Raw genomic sequence first — 20,519 nt, 5'->3', positions numbered from 1 at the left:
CAGAGGGTGCTCAGATGTAAGAAGCAGGAGGTAGGGGTATTTTTCTCCACAGAGGTTAAAATGCAGTTAATAAATTGAAGTTGTGCTCGGGGCACTTGAATCTACCTGAGAGCAGTCTGAAAGACGTTTTGGTTACTTTACATCTTTTCACTATCATACATATGCTCTGTAAACCAATGGAGGTGTGAGCGAGTGCTCAAGAACGGACTTTAACCCCTTCGATGCTCATGACGAGCTTAGCTCATCATGCAGTACACTGCTTGTGTGCTCATGATGAGCTGAGCTCGTCATGAACAATGGGAAAGAGAGGCCTGCAGCACAGAGGGGGAATTGCTGAAGCAGTGATGGTGTTAAAATGGACAGTTTGTCTTATTATAAATCACACGCCAGGGCACATCACGCTATGTTTAGGGGGAGTGTCGAATATACAGAGGTTCCATCTGCCCCTCCTCTCCCAAAGCTCTCAGTAGATTCTTTACAAGTGACACTTTGAACCATTTAATAAAACAGGCTTCCAGGTAATCCGTTTACTTGGTACATTCCAGCGAGCAAGCAGAGTACTGCAATTATACTGCAAAGTGTAAGCCATACTGGGAGGCCGATATATCTGTTCTGGCAGGGCTGGGGCAGTGGGAGGGGGTTGAGCAGCCCTGCTGAAGATGAACTGTGATTCTGGGCAAATCACTTAACCTCCCTGTGCATACCAAAAAAATGAATATGTCATTGATGTAACTGGTGCTCATGCAAAGCTCTCCAACATATTCGGGTCGAGTTCACACTATATAAAACCGCAAAAAGTGACAACGTAACACACATTCTCATTCATCACCGTCACATTCTATTGAGGTGAAAGAAAACAAGCTTTATGAATACACAACCTGCTAATTTTGTTTTAATTAATCGTTGTCCGTTCTTGACTAAGTAGCTCGTTGATTTCACCTTTTCACTACGGAAAGATCAATACACGCACTGAGTGTTCAATGGACACAGTGACGATAAGGTACGACTCTGTTTCATTTTTACTTATGTGAGGATATCAGTTCAGGGGCTTGGTATTCAACAGTGCAGCAGGAGTAGTAGCACCGAAGACCAGAGGTGTCAGCAGCCCATTGCACCCCAAATGTGGCTTTCCTTTACTACCCACCAGAGATGCAAAAGAGCCCACGCTCCCCTTGCTACTTTGTAGTATTCGTTCATTTGCAGCATGCTCAGGCCTGCAACTATATTACTAGTTGGTGAGAAAAAAAAACCTTGAGAACCCTCAGAATGGGCCATATTGAGATCAAGCATTACTGTCTACAACACGTACACACAACCCTTCTCACACAAATGTCCTGTACACACAACCCTCACCCACATGCATGCACATATGCATGCAAAGAGGCTTCCACAGATTCAAGCACACGTACACACATTACCTTGCTATATACAAACTCAGGCACACATACACAAGCTCCCTATATAAACACACAAACACAATCTCCATATCTACACACACGCATTCAAACACAGACATGCGAACTGCCCATACACATCCAAACACACACGACTCCCCACAGGGACACCTAAACAAACCACAAGCACAAAACCTTTCTGTATACACCTGAGCACACATTCACACACACACACAAATGCACACGCACACCCCAAAAATACACAAACTATTTCCAAAAACACAGAAGCCCACACCCGGGCACACACAATCACTATGAGCAGTTTTGATTTACTTCTGGCTGCGCCCGCTCTCTCTTCATTGAACCCTTCCTTATATAGCAGAGCAGCCAGGAGGAACCTGCCTGCTGCAGGGGTTCTCTGTTGTAACCTTCCTGCCTCACCAGCCCAGTAACAGCTACCCACAGGTGAGAATTCCACAAACATACAAATGTTCACATGTATTATTTAGCATACAGTTAGGAATCCTGAAATCTGCCCTAATCTTGGCTTTAGCATTTTTTTTAAAGATTTTTATTTTAATTCGGAACTTTAAGCAAATGTCAAATCACATTTTATTTTATTACAAAGTTTATGGAAATTCTGAGGAAGAAGAAAGGTAGGTATCTTTAAATACTGCAGCAGTCCGGTTGCTCCCCCACGCTCCAGCTGACCTGCACGCTGGTATCGTTGATCTCCTGCTTTTCAGTTCCTAGCGCTGCATTGACTCATTTATTTATTTAATTGTTAGCGCTGCACGGTCGCTTTATAGCGCTGCACTGTCGAATTTATTTATTTAATTGCGCTGCACTGTGGCTTTATTTATTTAAATAGTAGCGCGACGTCGCTGAGGCAGTAACTCCGATTTTGGCTACAATATAGCTGGTTTGTGCGTGTAAGGCTCTTTTCCCTAAAACATGCTGTGCATTTGCTGCCCCTGGCTGTGCTCGCCTTTGACCCTCCATTTTGTGTTGTTGTTTTCCCCTGGTCCGCCCCTCCTCCCGCCACCGCCTCCCAGCTGCTGCCCCTCCCACGCTCCGCCCCCTCCACCATCCATTTATGACCGATGACCTCAAGTGCAGCGTCCACGAGCAGCGCTCGCGCCCCAACCGCGCCGAAGGTGCGCCAAAGGTAAGCCCGTCTACGCCCGTCCGCGCCTGGACCGCGCCCAGCGCCAGACCCCCTGGCCCTCGAATTGCCCAGCCCTCCTGCATTACTTACGACGCCTCCACCCTCCTAGCCCTTAACCTCGGCCGCTCCCCCAACTGCGTCCAAGCCGCTCCTGGACTCACCCATGGACCCTTCTCTTGCAACTCCTGCAAGTTCGACGGCACCAAATCCAGCTCCTCATCCACCAACACCACTCAGAGACCTGACACCAACCACCTAAAATGCATCCTGCTCAACACCCGCTCGGTCCACAGACACGCCATCGACCTCTGGAATCTACTCAACACCATCTCACCGGACGTCGCCTTCCTAACAGAAACATGGATGAATGCCTCATCAGCACCAGACATCACCATTGCCATCCCGGAAGGATACAAGATCATCCGTAAGGACCGCACTGAGCAAACAGGAGGAGGCATCGCTATCGTCTATAACAACTCCATCCGCATCTCAACCAGCTCTGACACCAACCTCGCCAACGCCGAACACCTCCACTTCCAGATCCACATCGACCCCAAAACCACACTCAGAGGCACCCTCCTCTACCGACGTCCAGGACCCCGTGCACAATTCAGTGACGACATCACTGACTTTATCACCCCACACGCCCTCCCCTCCGAGGATTACATTCTATTGGGAGACCTAAATTTTCACCTGGAAAAGAGCAACGACGGCAGCACCACCACCCAGCTGGACAATCTTGCCAACCTCGGACTCAAACAACTGGTCACTACCCCCACCCACATTGCTGGCGACACACTAGACCCTATCTTCACTTCCAGCAAACATGTCTCCTTCAGTCACACCACAGCTCTTCACTGGACGGACCACAGCTGCGTTCACTTCACATACAATAAGTCCACAATCTACAACCATCCTCAACCCACCATGCGAAGAAACTGGGACAAAATCACCATCAACCAGATCTCTCATCGCTTCTTCAAAACCCTCCTGTCCACTCCTCAAACACCGACCAAGCAGCCACTAACCTCTCCCAATGGATATCCCACAGCGCCGACATCCTAGCCCGCTGAAAAAACGTCAAAGCAAACCAGGCAGCAAAAACGCCTCCTGCTTCAACGATGATCTTAAGAAATCGAAGAAACTCTGTCGCTCCCTCGAGAAGGCCTGGAAAAAAGACCCAAACACCAGCACCAGGGACGCCTTCAAAAACGCCACCCGCATACACCACCAACTAATCCGGTCTGCCAAGAAAGCCGCATTCAAAGACCGACTAGACAACAACACCCACAACAGCAAGGAACTATTCAACATCGTCAAAGAATTCACCAACCCATCAGCCAACTCCAACGACATCACCCCTTCCCAAGCCCTCTGCGACACCCTAGCTTCCTTCTTCCACAACAAAATCGCAGACATCCACAACAGCTTCGACAACCGACCCGGAGACCAACCCACCCAACCTTCTGCAGGACCTTCACCCCCCCTGAACATCCTCAACGACTGGAACCCAATCTCCACTGAGGACACCATCCGCCTGATGAACTCCATCCACTCAGGATCCCCAACTGACCCATGCCCCCATCACATCTTCAACAAAGCAGACTCCATCATAGCACCACACCTCCGAGATGTCATCAACTGCTCCCTCAACTCCGCCACCTTCCCGGAAAGCTGGAAACACGCAGAACTCAGCGCCCTTCTGAAAAAACCCACAGCTGACCCCACCAAACTCAAAAACTACCGCCCCATCTCGCTTCTTCCATTCCCAGCCAAAGTCATCGAGAAAGCTGTCAACAACCAACTCGCCGCCTTCCTCGAAACCAACAAATCTCTTGACTCCTCACAGTCCGGCTTCCGAGCCAAACACAGCACTGAGACCGCACTCATCGCTGCAACTGACGACATTCGAACTCTACTGGACAACGGAGACACAGTCGCCCTCATCTTCCTCGACCTCTCCGCTGCCTTCGACACAGTCTGCCACAGCACCCTTCTACATCGCCTCAGTAACGTCGGAATCCAAGGAAAAGCACTGGAATGGATCACCTCATTCCTCACCGGAAGAACCCAGAGAGTCCGCCTCCCACCATTCAAGTCAGAGGCCACGGAAGTCATTTGTGGCGTGCCACAAGGATCTTCTCTCAGCCCCACCCTCTTCAACGTATACATGAGCCCCCTTGCGACCATCGCTCGCCAACACAACTTCAACATCATCTCCTACGCTGACGACACTCAACTGATCCTCTCACTCACAAAAGACCCTAACACACCAAAACCAACTTACACGAAGGAATGAAAGAAGTAGCCGAGTGGATGAAGCACAGCCGTCTGAAACTGAACTCCGACAAAACAGAAGTCCTCATCTTAGGCACCTCCCCATCCACCTGGGACGACTCGTGGTGGCCAGAGGCCCTTGGAAAAGCACCCATCCCGACAGACCACGCACGGAACCTGGGCGTCATCCTGGACTCCTCACTCTCGATGACCAGACAAGTCAACGCCGTTTCATCATCTTGTTTCAACATTCTTCGCATGCTCAAAAAAACATTTCGCTGGATCCCCACCGAAACTCGTAAAACGGTCACCCACGCACTGGTCACTAGCCGCCTGGACTACGGAAACACCCTCTACACCGGTACCACCGCAAAACTCCAGAAAAAACTCCAACGCATCCAGAACGCTTCAGCCAGGCTCATACTAGACATCCCGCGTAAAGAACACATCTCTGGTCACCTGAAAAACCTCCACTGGCTCCCCATAAATAAGAGGATTACTTTCCGCCTCCTAACCCACGCACACAAAGCACTTTACGAACTTGGACCTGAATGCCTCAACACACGACTGTCCTTCTACACCCCCTCCCGTCAGCTACGATCCTCCAACCAAGCTCTGTACCTCGCATCAACAAAACCACCATGGGAGGCAGATCCTTCTCCTACCTGGCAGCTAAAACTTGGAACTCTCTTCCTACTCACCTTCGCCTTACTCAGAACCACCTAGCATTCAGAAAGCAACGTAAAACTTGGATATTCGACAAGTAATTCCCCACCCCTCCTCAAGCGCCTTGAGACCCTATGGGTATGTAGCGCGCTATATAAATCTTTTGACTTGCTTTCTAAATAGTTGATGTTTTGCTTCAAAGCCAGAGGGTGTGGGCCCGTTTTCTTTACTTTTACAAAATAATGCCATACCCTAGTCACGCTAATATCCAATTGATGCAAAGGGAAATACAAATAAAATGCACATGTACCGAGAGAGCATGCTTGCTTTTTGTCACTCTGCTCTGAAGCATACACAAATTAGAGTTACTTTTCCAATGCATCTTGTTAATTGTATTTCAGGTTTAGGCTACTGGTTTAGGCTGCTCAGGCACAGAAAGGGCCTTGTTGCTTGTTGGCAGTGCTTTATTGTCAACCGGCGTCTCGTGTCAGTTCTATGTCTCCTTCCTTCCTGCATTCTTCTCTTTATTTCAACACCAGAGCGGATTGTGACACCATACATCATTGTGTGGCCTATACAGCTCTATTCACACATTAATTTGTTACATACCATTACAAATCTACTACCTACGGATGCATTCTTGATTTATGCATTTTGTCAGCTGCACATATTTCTCATCTGCTTCATAATCAGCAGATTTGAACAAGAAAAGCCTTGTTTGTAGCTCAAATTGCTCAAAGGTTCCCAGAAAGGCAGTTTCACATGTTACAGTATGGTGGAAGGCCCTTTGCAAAGCTGGAATTGTCACTTGTTACTTATTGCTACATATGGGTGTTAAATTGGTAATAATAGTGCACACACCTCTCTTATTTCTTTACCTGTCTTTCCTCTTTTTGCATTTCTCTTCCATCTACTACACCTTTCTTCCTCTTCCTGCACCTCACTACTGTCTTCTTTATGCACTTCACTTGCCTCTTTCTGTATTTCTCTTGCCCATTTCTGCACCACTCTTGCTTATTTTTGTACCATTGCTGGTTCTTTATGCACCTCTTTTGCCTGTTTCTGCAACTCTCTTGCCTCTTTCTATAGTTCTCTTCCCTCTTTCTGTACCCCTTTTGCCTGTGTCTGCAACTTTCTTACCTCTTTCTACAGTTATCTTGCCTCCTCTGCACCACACTAGCCTCTTTTTGCACCTGTGTTCCTTTCAGCACCTTGCCTACCTTTTCTGCACCTTTCTCGCCTCTTTCTGAATCTCTGTTGCTTCTTTCTGTACTGATCATGCTCTTTCTGCACCCTTCACACCTCTTTCAGCAACTCTGTTGCTTCTTTCTGTACTTTTCTACCTTTTCTCTGCACCCCTCCAGTCTCTTTCTGTGCTTGTCTTGCCTCTATAGTACTTATTGTGGGCTATAAGTTTATTTTTCTACTTATTGATTTTCCTGAGGACCTTTGTTCTCTTTAATAGCAAACTACCCATGGTCCAAAGGTATTTATTGGGTTCCCTTGTGTACATTAAAAATACTTCAGAGCAAACGCTGGTTTGCAAGGGCTCACATCCCGTCCAAACTCCTCGGTTTGGGTCCCCTAGTACTTACACTATTACCCCACCTTTCTTATACTTACCCTGCACGGAGAAATCTCCCCCCTCCCTTTCTTCTTTTAGCGAGGCAATTATGTCAAATCTAGCTCCTTTATACACAGACGACTATCTCAAACATCTATGCTCTGGCCCTTCCTTGCTTTCAGATAATGCAGATATTTCCAAACAGATCAATACCTCAATACCAGAACAACTAGAAAAACTAAGGAAAAAGCAAGTCCGACTGCAGCTAATGGTATTGATGCTGACGGACTACTTTAACGCAGAGGTAATTCCCCTGGGCCTTCAGGTTCGAAATATACTGGGCATCTTTACAGATAATCCCAAGTATACATCAAGCTTCAGCTATATAGGGACCACCTGCTTCCGCCATTGGTTGGCATTAGGTATTGATACAGCAACAGAAGCATTAAAATCGTTAGAGACAGAAAACAAATTGAGGATTCTAATACAACAGCCGAAAGCAAAAAACTCATAGAAAAGGTGGATAAAACCTTCGCAGACTTTTACAGAATTGAGCAGAATAAAAAATCTAATAAAGTAAAAAAAGATGTAAAATCCTATAACATTGAAACAACCTACCCCTACTTGCAGAAAGATTTTTATTCTAATAAGTCATATACCAATCCCCAACAGAATAGACCGTGGAGTAGATGCAATAGACGACAGAACCTGGTTGGCTTTCAGACACCTCCGCTGAATCATCTGATAACTCAGATGCAGGTGAAGGTTCTAGTACATCAAGACGAGGGGGAGCACACCAAAACTCCAACTCTTTTTTACAGAGAGGCCAGCAAGAACCGCCACAACTAGGGCGAGTCAAGAAAGCCAAAAGATGGTTCAACCCTCCGGGGGAGCGGAGGACCAGGAAAAACTATTATCAATGGTAACACCTGGCTCTGCTCAGACTGAGGTAATTCCTATTTTTAATCTCACGAATCACCTGCTGGCACAAGACGAGCTTTCACTCCTTAAAAAGGGCCTGACCTTTGTCCCTACCATAGCACCCAATTTCATGGAGGTTCAGACAGAGCTCCTACATTTTTTTAGGCGTATTCGCCTAAAGGCATTTTTCCAAATTCATCCATTGCCTGAAATCAAGGCACATACCCCTTTCTGCCCTCCCTCAACCTTTTTACCATCCGCTGGATAGGTACCACCGGAAGTGACAACGTTTGAGAAATTAGTTCTTAAAGACCTCTCAAACTTAGAACAAAAAAGGAGATTCATGCCCTATAACATCTCACTTAAGGAGAAACAGGCAATCAGTTCCCTTAAATCTAATGACTCCATAGTTATTAAAAGCGCAGACAAGGGTGGAGGAATTGTTATACAGGAACTTGACTCCTACACTGCAGAGACAATTGGACAATAAAGATCACTATCTCAGGCTAGCATCCAACCCTACCAACGAAATTCAGGAGTTGATACGGAAAGTAACAGCGGATGCTGTATCAGAAGGCTTCCTTACAAAGAAAGAATTCAATTACCTCAATGTAAAAAGCCCCAGGACGCCGGTAATATATACTCTACCTAAAATTCATGAGAGTTTGACCACCCCACCAGGCCGCCCTATTGTGTCAACCTGTGGTTCCATCCTAGAACCTTTAGGGGCATTTGTTGATTTCTTTATAAAGAAATTTGTCCCCCCCACAGCTTGCTATGTACAAGACTCCATGTCCATGATCCAATCTGGTCGAACACCATCCTTTCAACCCCACTACTGATACCTTATGCACCATGGACGTGGAGTCTCTGAATACTAATATCCCGCAAATAGCGGAACTTCATGTTATACAGAAGATTTTAGATACACGTCCACGCCCCCATGCTATCCCCACAATATTCATCTGTTAGTTATTGGAACTTTGCCTTACCCGAAACTTCTTTTCATTTAATGGCCTCTTTTACCAGCAAATAAAGGGAACTTCTATGGGCGCAATTTTTGCCCCAAATTTGGCCATATTGTTTATGGATGAAATAGAAAGACAGGTCATTCTGGTACCATCAAACACCTTTTTCACCGGTATCATTATGTGGCATAGATACATTGATGACATCTTCATGATTTGGAGATTGGACGTCAATGCTCTACGCCACTTTATGCACTGGATGAACAACAACTGTTCTTGCCTAAATTTCACCTCCGTATCTGATAAGTCCTCCATAAACTTTTTGGACTTAACAATTTTTCATCAGGAAGGTAAACTCCTCACACGATTATTCAGAAAACCAACTGAGAGAAACACACTGTTAGAATACACTAGCAATCACCCCAGGGCTCTGAGGGATTCGCTACCGTTCTCCCAATTCCTAAGAATTAGGAGAAACTGCTCAAACAAGGAGAATTACTTCGGAGAGAGTGCCATTCTGGCTAATAAACTCAAAGATAGGGGCTATCCCAGGAAAATTGTAAAAAAACACCCTGAAAAGGGCATGGTACCGGCCCTGAGAAACACTGCTTGTCCCAAACCCAAAGAAAAACATGGACAGAATAGCATGTGTAACGACTTTCTCTCCCCTCTCTAACAAACTGAGAAAAATGATTCTGCAACACTGGCCCGTGATTAAAGCAGGTGTTCTAGAAATTGAGCGCCCCTTATTCGCTTCCAAAAAAAAGTAAGAATTTAAAGGACTACTTAGTTCGAGCAGCCCTACCCATTGCTAACCATTCTTCTACTCTTGGAGTGGCATGGGGTCTGTCCCCCATTGTTGGACATGTGAAATGTGTTGGATGTACTGTATGGAGTTTGACCATGGAAGGAAAAATATTGGTGTTCAACAACATAACCTTCAAATGTAACACTCTCACAAACTGCAATACAAGTAATGTTATTTATCTCACTTAATGTCCCTGTAATTAAATCTATGTGGGCCAAACATCACAGAAAATCAAAACTCGCATCTGCCAGCATAGAAGTCGTATCAGGTGAAGGACACCGAACGGCCCGCTGGTAGAACACTTCACGGAAGCAAAACATGATGAGGATGATATCTGTTGGACGGTTCTAAAGGCATTGAAACTTCTTCAAAGAGGAGGCAGCATGGCCAATCTACTAAATAAAGAGGAACCGAAATGCATAATAATGCTGGACTCGATCCGTAATGGACTAAACCGGACAGAGGATTGGACTTCCCTCCTTTAAATCAGACTCTGAACACTATGTCTGCCAAAGCTTATGCAAATCTGAAAAACTTATGAAGAATTGAATGAACAATGACAATTACTAAATGTACGTTTTATGGCCAATTGCAAACTCTCCGCAGCTTGGTAACTATTGAATTGCATATATGATACAGAGTACAACCAAAAGTAATTCGAGTGCCTTGAATGTATTGCTGCATACAATTTTATGTAAATAGTCCCATGTGTAAAAAGGTTAGCCCTGAGGTCAGTCCTCTATGAGCACGCATTGTCACTCTATTTAATCACGATAATTAATATCACCTCCAAACCAGCACCGGGCAGCGCATAAAGTTCACACCCACAATATCATTCCTTAAGTGCCGTATAGACCTTTCTACAATGGCCGCTCTTAAAATGTCAGGACCTGGTAGGTCCTTCGTTTCAATGGGCCATAGACCATTCCATAATGGCTGCCCTAACTGCAAAGTAAACTGCCAGTCCCTTTTTTATGTTAGTAGCCCATTAGCCTTAACTTCCTGGAAACGAACCCAGCAACACCACCACAGCGGACTCACGCTGAAGAAGAGGAGGAGAGAGATCATCGTGTCTCCTCCCACCCACCCACCAACGAGCATCTCGCCGATCAAGGTAAATGCCGAAAACTCCCCCCAGCACTCCTGTTTTGCCGACAAACTGGCCCTTGGTTACAATCCTAGCCGGGATCCCTTGCTGACTCACATTGTATTTTCTCCCCTTAAATCCAGCAATCAAAACCGCCCATTCAAGCGGCTTCCATCCCGAATGAGCAAGGAGCAACAGACTCTAATTTTTGAGTCCCCACACCAAGGACGACCCGTGATACTACGGCCCTTGGACACAACTTGTTCATAACAAGGTAAAACTTCCATCTCGGCACTTGGTATGGGCGCACACACCCGACCGAGCTAGTTTTTCTCTCATTGTGTTTCTTTTGGGTTCCAGGCAATTCCGTTCCTGGATACTTTGTACATCCTACCACGTCTGTCCAAGACCGTCATAGAGACCGGACAGGTCAGTGTTATTCTGGGCTATACAAACAGCCCTCGCCAAACCGGGCTAGCACAATAGCTTCTTGCTATGGCCGCCACGTACCCGGCACTTCTATTTTTATCAGCCGAAAAGGTCTATTCAATGAGCCTCTCATCACCGCACCAATTTTTCACTTTCCTCACGTGCACTGAAACGAAACTGACAATGATTCTGTGCACATTTTACATCGCCGATTCTCTGCTCACCAACCAACCTATCGTGGCATCGTCGTGTTACCCGATTCACTGATCACCTCGAGCGCCGTTTATCAACCTATCGTAGTATAGTCTTGCTACCTGACTGACCCATAGTTCACCTGTCCACCATGTCACGTCCAACCTCAAGCGCCGTGTATCAACCTATCGTAGTATAGTCTTGCTACCTGATTCACCTATAGTTCACCTTTCCACTATGTCACTTTCTGGTTATCCAACCTTTTCATTTACTCGATTAAGGAACAATTGTTTATGTGTTTTAATATATATTTATGTGATGCCATTCCTACAGAGCGCTGAGTTGGCCCCCACTTGCATGGATTCAATTCAAACACTGCTATGAACAAACAGAACTGTTCTGAGTAATAGAGGGCAACAAGCCATAGATTGACCTCGCTGGCACAAATGTTTTTTCACTTTCTCAGGCGGATGCCTTATGTTGTTCTTTTATTTTTCCCTCCCTTTACTTTAACAGGCGTCCGTAATGGAAACAGGCAGTGATTAATACAGTCCTGATGATGATCCCGGTTCACTAGGAGCCAGGGGATAGAAACGTTGACGCTTAAAACAGTGTTGCACGATATTAAGTTGTACATTAATCTGTATACACTGTAAGTCGATATTTGCTTTGATTGATTATTAATTTCCAAACGACAGTTGCCTCCAAAACACTTTCTTTTGCCTGTAAGAAATTCTCTCCCTGATTCACTCACTTTTCTTTACCTGATGCTCTTTCTAATCCTTGGGATAGGTACAGGATTGTGCCCTATCTAAATTTTTGTATGTGACTCTCTTAAGGTCAACCAATTTTCTCTATTTTTGAATTAAAACCTTCCTCGCCCGGCTGGGTTAGGAAGGTGAACTATAGTACTTATTGTGGGCTATAAGTTTATTTTTCTACTTATTGATTTTCCTGAGGACCTTTGTTCTCCTTAACCCCTTCAGTGCTAAGGCACAATTAATATTTACATAAATTTTCCATTGAAATGAATGGAAAGGTCATGATGAGTTACCCTTGTCATTAGCATCCAAGAGGTTAATAATGTCTTGCCTCTTTGTGCACCTCATCTACTTATTTCTGTTCCTCTCTTGCATCTTTTTGCTTCTCTGTCAGGTCTTTCTGCACTGCTCTAGCTTCTTTATGCATTTATTCCGCTCTTTCTGTACCTCATTTTCCTGTTTCTGTAACTCTCTTGCCTTTTTCCGGAGTTTTCTTGCCTCCTTCTGCACCTCTGTTGCTTCTTTCTACACTTCGGTTGCCTCTTTCTGCACCCCTGTTGCTTCATCCTGCACTTTCCATGCTTCTTTCTGTACCTGGCTTGCTTCTTTCTACACCCCTGTTGTCTCTTTTTACACTCATATTCTCTATTTTTCTACCTTTCTTGCCTGTTTCTGCATCTCAGTTGCCTATTTCTGCACTTTTCTTGCTTCTTTCTACACCTCTGTTGCTTCTTTCAGCAATTTCCTTGCCTCTTTCTGAAGTTTTCTTACCTGTTTCTGCACTCCTCTTACCTCTTTCTGCACCCATCTTCCCTCTTTGAACAATTGCCTAGCCTCTTTCTATGCCTCTCTTCCTTCTTTCTGCACCTTTTTTGTATCTTTTGTACCTCTTTTGCTTATTTCTGCACTTCTCTTGCCTCTTTCTGCACACTTCAGGCCTCTTTTAGCAACTCTACTGCTTCTTTCTGCACTCCTCTTCCTTCTTTCCCCACCCCTCACGCCTCCTTCTGCACCTCTGTTGCCTCTTTCAGTACCTCTGATGGATCTTTCTGCACTGCTCTTGCTTCTGTCTAAACATCTGTTGCTTTTTTCAGCGGGGAACATCCTTTTCAACGCAACTTTTACCACGCAGTGCCTTTACGACACAACTATTACAACGCATGTCATTACAAGGCACAGCGCTGGGTGGCACTCTAGGATAGGGAATAGATTTAATTTCCTATCCAACACCTTACCTACTATCCACGAGGACTGGAGTTGGAATAGTAAATTAAACTATTCACTATCCAGCACCCCTTAATGCTATGCGTTGTAACAGCATGCATTGTAAAAACTGCGATATAAAGGCATGCGTGGTAAAAGCATGCGTTGTAATGTCATACATCCCTTCTCAGCAATTCTCTTGCCTCTTTCTGAAATGCTCTTGCTTGTTTCTGCATCCCTCTTGCCTCTTTATACAACTCTAGCCTCTTCCTACACTGCTCTTCCTTCTTTCTGCACCACTCTTGCCTCCTTTTGTACCTCTGTTGCTACCTCAGCACTTCTCTTACCTCTTTCTGCACACTTTGTGTGTCTTTCAGCACCTCTGTTGCTTCTTTCTGGACTTCTCTTCCTTCTTTCTGTACACCTCATGCCTCATTCAGCTCCTCTGTTGCTTCGTTCTGTACTCCTCTTCCTTCTTGCTGCACCCCTTGTGACTCCTTCTGCACATCTGTTGCGTCTTTCAGTACCTCTGTTGGTTCTTTTTGTACTGCTCTTACTTCTTTCTGCACCACACTTGCCTCTTTCTGCACTTCTCTTGCTTCTTTCAACACATCTCTTGCTTCTTTCAGCAATTTTCTTGTCTCTTTATGTAGTTCTTTTCCTTCTTTTTGCACTCCTCCTACCTCTTTCTGTACCTCTCTTGCATCTTTGTGTACCTCTCCTACCTCTTTCTCTACCCCTCTTGCCTCTTTATGCCCATCTGCTGGTTCTTTCTGCACAGATCGTGCTTCTTTCTGCACCCCACTTGCCTATTTCTTCCCTTCTCTTGCTTCCTTTTAAATATCTGTTGCTTCTTTCAGCATTTCTCTTGCCTCTTTCTGCACTTCTCTTCTTTCTGCATTCCTGCTGCTTCTTTCTGTACATCTCTTGCCTCTTTCTGCACCCTGTGCACACTGTGTGTTCTCTGCCTTGGGGGTCCACCACAGAGCCAAGGAACTTTTATCCTCCTTGTTAGCCAACCGCATACAATCAATTAAACTGGGCACATTCTACTCACCTACCTTCACCTTGCCGTGCGGAGTACCCCAGGGATCATCGCTAAGTCCGACACTATTTAACATCTATGTGTCGGACTTGGCGAGGGTCATAAGATCTCATGGCCTGAGTTTGACCACCTATGCAGATGACACCCAATTGGTGTTGGCCGTGCACAAGGATGGGGTAGCGGTCACCTCGAGATTCCAGGACAGCATGCGAGCCATCAGCCACTGGATGTCGAGGAACTGCCTAAAATTAACCTCGGATAAGACCGAGGTCATGATCTTTGGCAACCTCTCCCCGGGATGGTCTGACAACTGGTGGCCAAATGATATGGGCCCTCCTCCAAAACCAGTAACCAAGGTCAGAAACCTTGGAGTCATATTTGACAATAAACTGACATTCCACCACCACGTCAATACAGTGGTCTCCTCCTCCTTCCTGGTTCTGAGGAAAATCAAAAAGCTTCTTCCATACCTACCAGCAGATGCTGGCAAAACTCTTATTTCCACACTGGTCTTTTCCAAATTGGATTACTGTAACTCTCTCCTGCTTAACGCCCAGGAACAGGTCCTAAATAAATTACAGTCCATCTAAAATGCTGCAGCCAGGGTTTAACTGTACACCCCCAAGCATCACTCAATTGCTGCAGGAATCCAGCAATTGCACTGGCTGAGCGTCAAATACCGTATCAAATTCAAGGCGCTTGGCACCGCCTATAAGGCAATGCACAACTCAGGACCTCATTACTTGAGGAAAGCATTTGCAACCTATACCCCCAACAGACCCCTTTGTTCATCTCTGACCTGTCTCCTACCAGTTCCGCGCACCAGGACAGCTTCCTGGGGAGACAGACATTTCCAAGTGGCCACGGCGAGACTCTGGAACACCCTCCCTCTCTCTCTATCAAGACCAGCGCTACACTTATCATTTTTCGGAAACAATTGAAGACCTGGCTCTTTGACCAATGACCTTCTTCAGTGTATTGCATGTCCTTTGCTAAATCCTAGGCGCTGAGACACCTCCGGGTATTTGCGCGCCATACACATCTAAAAAACATAAACATAAACATAAACACCCCTCCTACCTTTTTCTGCACCCCTCTTGCCTCTTTTTGCACCTCTGTTAGTTCTTTCTGCACTGCTCTTACTTCTTTTAGCACCCCCCTTGCCTCTTTCTGCACCCCTTTTCCCTGTTTCTGCACCTTTCATGCCAGTTTATGCACTTCTCTTGCCTCTTTCTGCACCTCTGAGATAGAGATAGTTACAATTCCCTCTCCCAACTATGTACTAGGGCCTTGCAGAGGAGGTCTTGCCAATCGCAGGGGAGGTCATGCCAATCACATGGGTACCCCAAACCATAGTGCACCCTAGTGTATGAAGGTATTTTGACCGTATTCAAAGTGTATTTCAGCACTGGCTCCGGGCCTCTTTAGTCAGAGTCAGTTACCACCAGTAGCAGTCAGTTAAAAGTTGGGGCACAGGATGAGTTTGCAACAAGGCCTTTTTCTGCTCCTCTGTTGGTTCTCTCTGCATCTCACTTGTTTATTCCAGCTCTTTTCTTCATCTTTTTGGACTCCAATTGCCTTTTTCTGTGCATTTCTTCCTCTTTCTCCATATGTCCTACCTCTGTAGGCATAGTTAGAAATTATCATTTAAAAAACTTTAGAAATTCACTGAAAAAACTATAGGTTTCAGGGACGTTATAGTTAGAAATTATCATTTAAACAATCTTTGAAATTCACTGAAAAAAACATAGGTTTCAGGGACGTTATAGTTAGAAATGAGCATTTAAACAACCTTGGAAATTCACTGAAAAAATCACAGGTTTCAGGGACGTTATAGTTAGTTGAATATTTCATTCATACAAAACCAGAGAAATTCGGCCATTTTAGGTAGTTGAACTAACTTTAACTTGCGCCCCCGCAATGCACTGCTGATGATATCACATATTAAATAATTCATGACATGTCAGTGACATCACTGATGATATCACTGATGCAAATAATGATAGGCCATTAAGCTTGTGCGTCCTGATTGATGGTGATTTTGGGGGCTTTAACTGTTTGGGGTATATTCACAGCAACATGTTATAATATGTAAAGTTCATTTGTGTAAGTGGATCGAGGTACCGTTTCTACTCCCAGAAGCGCATCTGGTATCTACAATTCTTATTGACTGTAGTCAGTCAAAGAGGTCTGTTGTTCTTAATTCTGGGCTAGAGACAGCTTTAGCAGTTTGCGAGCTGCATTTTTCTTAGAAATACAAACACAGTTAAAGAGGTTCGGATGAGTCCTCGAGTCTGCTCAGGTATCATTCACTGTTTTCTTGCCTGCTGCAGAGCCTATCACACTTGTGCTCGGGGGCAGGGGGCAGCCATGCCAGCTGGCTTGGGCGGGAGAGGGCGGGCGTGTGGAGCTCACACATTGTTCTAGTTCACTTACCGATGCACTCTTGTACCTCAGATCCAAAGGTTATATTAGGGTATGAGGAGGTGCATCAGATTATCATGTTGATGATGTCATCAGTGATTTCATTTGAAAAGTCATCAGTGATGCCATCTGACCATGAAATGAAAGATGTCATATGTGATGTCATCAGCAGTGCATTGCAGAGGTGCGAGTTATAGTTAGCTCAACTAACTATAAAGGCCGAATTTCTGTGGTTTTGTCAAGTGAAATGTCCTACTAAATCTAACGTCCCAGAAACCTATTTTTTTTCAGTAAATAATATATACATATATTACCTACTGGCGGCTGCCAGTAGGTAATTATAGATAGAACCTAGTTTACATAGGAAATGCGTTTTTAGGTCGAGCCTAGAGCAGCGCATACTCTGTTTGCTTGACTTTATTAAGGGGCTTTTTAAAGTGCTACCCGCTTGCCACCAGCTTGCGGTTACTTGCACAAGCACACCTGCCTCACTTTGCCTCTCCAATCATTGATGCGTGCGCATCCCTCGCATGCTTAGCACGTCATCGCGATTGGGATCACTTTCGATTTCACTGCGAACGCAATGACGTGCTAAGCACGCAAGGGATGCGCACGCAGCAATTCACCCTTACTGTTTAAATTCAATGGTCACCCCTGATGTGTATAGAAAGCATAACATATTGATGACAGTGCACATGCAAACACATATCCAGAAGTTATAAGTGGTCAATTGAACATAATGCCCTGGGTAATAATTCAGTCAGCAACAAGCAAACAGAATGAGTCACGTGACGAGGATTGAAGGCCATGACCGTTGAACTTTAGTAGAAATCGTGGCGATACAAGACGACACGCTTTCTTGCAAAAAGTGTGTTGAGCGGCCATCTTTGAGAGGGAATACTTCCCTAACATCCACGGTGTCGCATATACGGCCTGCTCAATACAACAACATTTCTACATCCGTGTTAGCTTCTATTAGTGAGCATGATGGGGCAGCATAATATTTAATACGTGATCTTAAGACAGAAAAAAACTAGTTTGATGCACATACAATTGTCTATCTAAATGACTTGAGCATTTTATTTTTTGTGCTATTCTCCCTAATAACAGAAAGTTTTCCGTTCCCTGGGACAAACAGGAAGCGACAACCACATTGGGGACAGGCTTGTTACCTTGCCCTGGACCGTGCATTCAAGCCCATAATTCCCCCGGCTTGATAAATCCACATAAATACACCCTCCCAAGAGATTTCGTGAACCTTGTTGATGTGTCTTTCTTTTATGTCTGGTGTAAGACAGTTATCCGAACATGGTAGAGCTGGAGCTGGCTTTCCGGGAAGTGTTCTAGTTTCCTGCTTTAAGGGGTGGTCTGATCTGTAGTTCGCATCTTTGCTTTAGCGCCAAATTTAAAGATCGCCTTCTTGCCGGATCTGTGTTCTGTTTATTGATTGTGGTATAAAGGAATATTTGAAAGAGGTTTCTGCTGAGTTTGCAGTCTGGATGGCGCCTGTAACTAAAGGTAGGCACCAGAGAGGTGCTCATTGTGTCATGAACATGTCAGAGTTTGCATGTAAATGCAATCTAGTGAAGAACTATGATCTGTTAATGAGTTCAGAGTTGAAAACACTAGAGGTGCTATCACTCATGTCAGTTGCTCATGTATGTCATAGATATGAAATATTCTACGATCGTAGAGAAAATGTCAAAATTACAAAAGATTGTGGTATTCCCTCTGCACAGCACCCCACCACCGCACTGTCCAAAATTGCCATGTTTTCGGTGAATATGTGACATTTGCACATTTTCAGTGTACTCCTGTACGATAATTCATTGCCTTATTTCTTGTGTTACTTTATAATGGCGAGTAAAGCGGTTATGTCCATGTACAGAGACGTTGCACAGTAATGGTATGGAAATAGTCTTGGAACAATTGCAAACTCTTTAAGTGCTGATGCCTTAACACAAATTACCTTCCTTTACGGACATGATCGCCATGAAACATTAGTGGTGTTATTTTAAAGAACATAGAAGTATTTTATTGGTAGCTCTTTGGACATGAAATGTTGCTCTGCAAACTTAAAAACAAGTCTGTGGGGGTGTGTTCTTGGAGGGGAAGGGGCTCAAGCAATCTTGCTAAAACCTACGATCTTTAGGGGTGTTTTGATACTGCTTAAAGGTTATATTTCCTGCTTCCAGACTCCAAAGTCAATATGGAAACTTACTCAGAGCTGGGATCTCCAGCTGACCACCACTAGTGCTATGTGACATCGGACTTCACCAGGAGAAGCGAGCAGACCTGGAAATCGCTGTGCGGGTTTGTTTAGTAGTCTTAAAGGTAAACATGCAATTTGCACATCTGTTGTGTTATTGTATAGTTTGAGGTGACACTGTTTCCCAGTAATTATTTCAGCGCTGCACTTGTGAAATGGAAGCCCTCAAAACATGTGTTGCACCGATTGGGGCTTCGTGCTGTCTCTTTCAGCCCCCAACCCTGTGCTAGTTTCCCAGCAGGGATGTGTCCTGGTGCTGCAGAAATGAGTAAGGTTTTAGATGTGCTGCAGACATTTCTCTTTACCTTCCAGAACACTTCCACACAAGCATCACTACTACCTGGAAGTAGATCACAAGTAGCTAGAATTTGTTTTTAAGATTAACTCACCCAACCCCAAGGCCTTTCTACAAATGGCATGCCTTTTGCTTGTGAAGTCAAGATTGTAACTCTAAACGCCATCTTGGGCTTCATTGCTCAGCCTCTTATGTAGAAGGAGCGCAGAGCCTTTATTTACAGATTATATGAATAACGAGCACAAGTTTTTTTACACTGTCATTTGTACTCCTGTTTCTCAATTGTTAATTCATGACTACATGTATCAGATTGTAAAAGACAGACCTGGGCTGGATTATCTAGACACTAATGGCACATAACATATGTAATTTTTTTTTTTTTAAAACAACTCTATCTGGGGAAGCCGTCCTCACCCACTGTACTGTACCACTCCTTTCACGCCTGACTCCACTGCTCTCACCCACAACCCCACCCCCTCCCCCCTTCCAACCCTCTGACTTCCACACATACCATTAACACTCCTCTCACCCCTGACATCACAGCTCCCACCCACAACCTAGTTCAGATCCGGAACGACACTCACAACGACAATTCCCACCCTTTATCCCCTCCCATCCTCAGTCCCCACTACACTCTGACTAAATACGCAGAACACACCTCCTCTCTCAACTTAACTCCCCCTCCTCACAACAGGAGCACCGCCAATCCCATTTCCCTCCCCATTCTCAGCCCCCACTACCCTTGCTGCACCCCTACTACCACTAACATACACCCATCCTCCACCCTGCTCTCTCCGCCCTCCTCCCATACCACCAACCCCCTCTCTACCTCATCCACACCCCTCCCACCCAAAATCTCTCTCCTCCCTAACTCCATCCCGTACACTAACACTGACACTACGGAGCCCTGCACGAATACCAGCCTACTCCCCCACATGCTCGCCAATTCATTGGTCAGTCATGCACCTCTGATCTCCGCTCCCACCTCCATCACATACCCCACGCTGGACAAGATTATGGCCACCCACATCCAGGTCAAAGAAGACGT

This window comes from Lissotriton vulgaris, chromosome 6 (assembly GCF_964263255.1).
Source record: "Lissotriton vulgaris chromosome 6, aLisVul1.2, whole genome shotgun sequence".
In the NCBI taxonomy this organism is placed as follows: domain Eukaryota; kingdom Metazoa; phylum Chordata; class Amphibia; order Caudata; family Salamandridae; genus Lissotriton; species Lissotriton vulgaris.
This window is presented reverse-complemented; position numbering follows the sequence as displayed.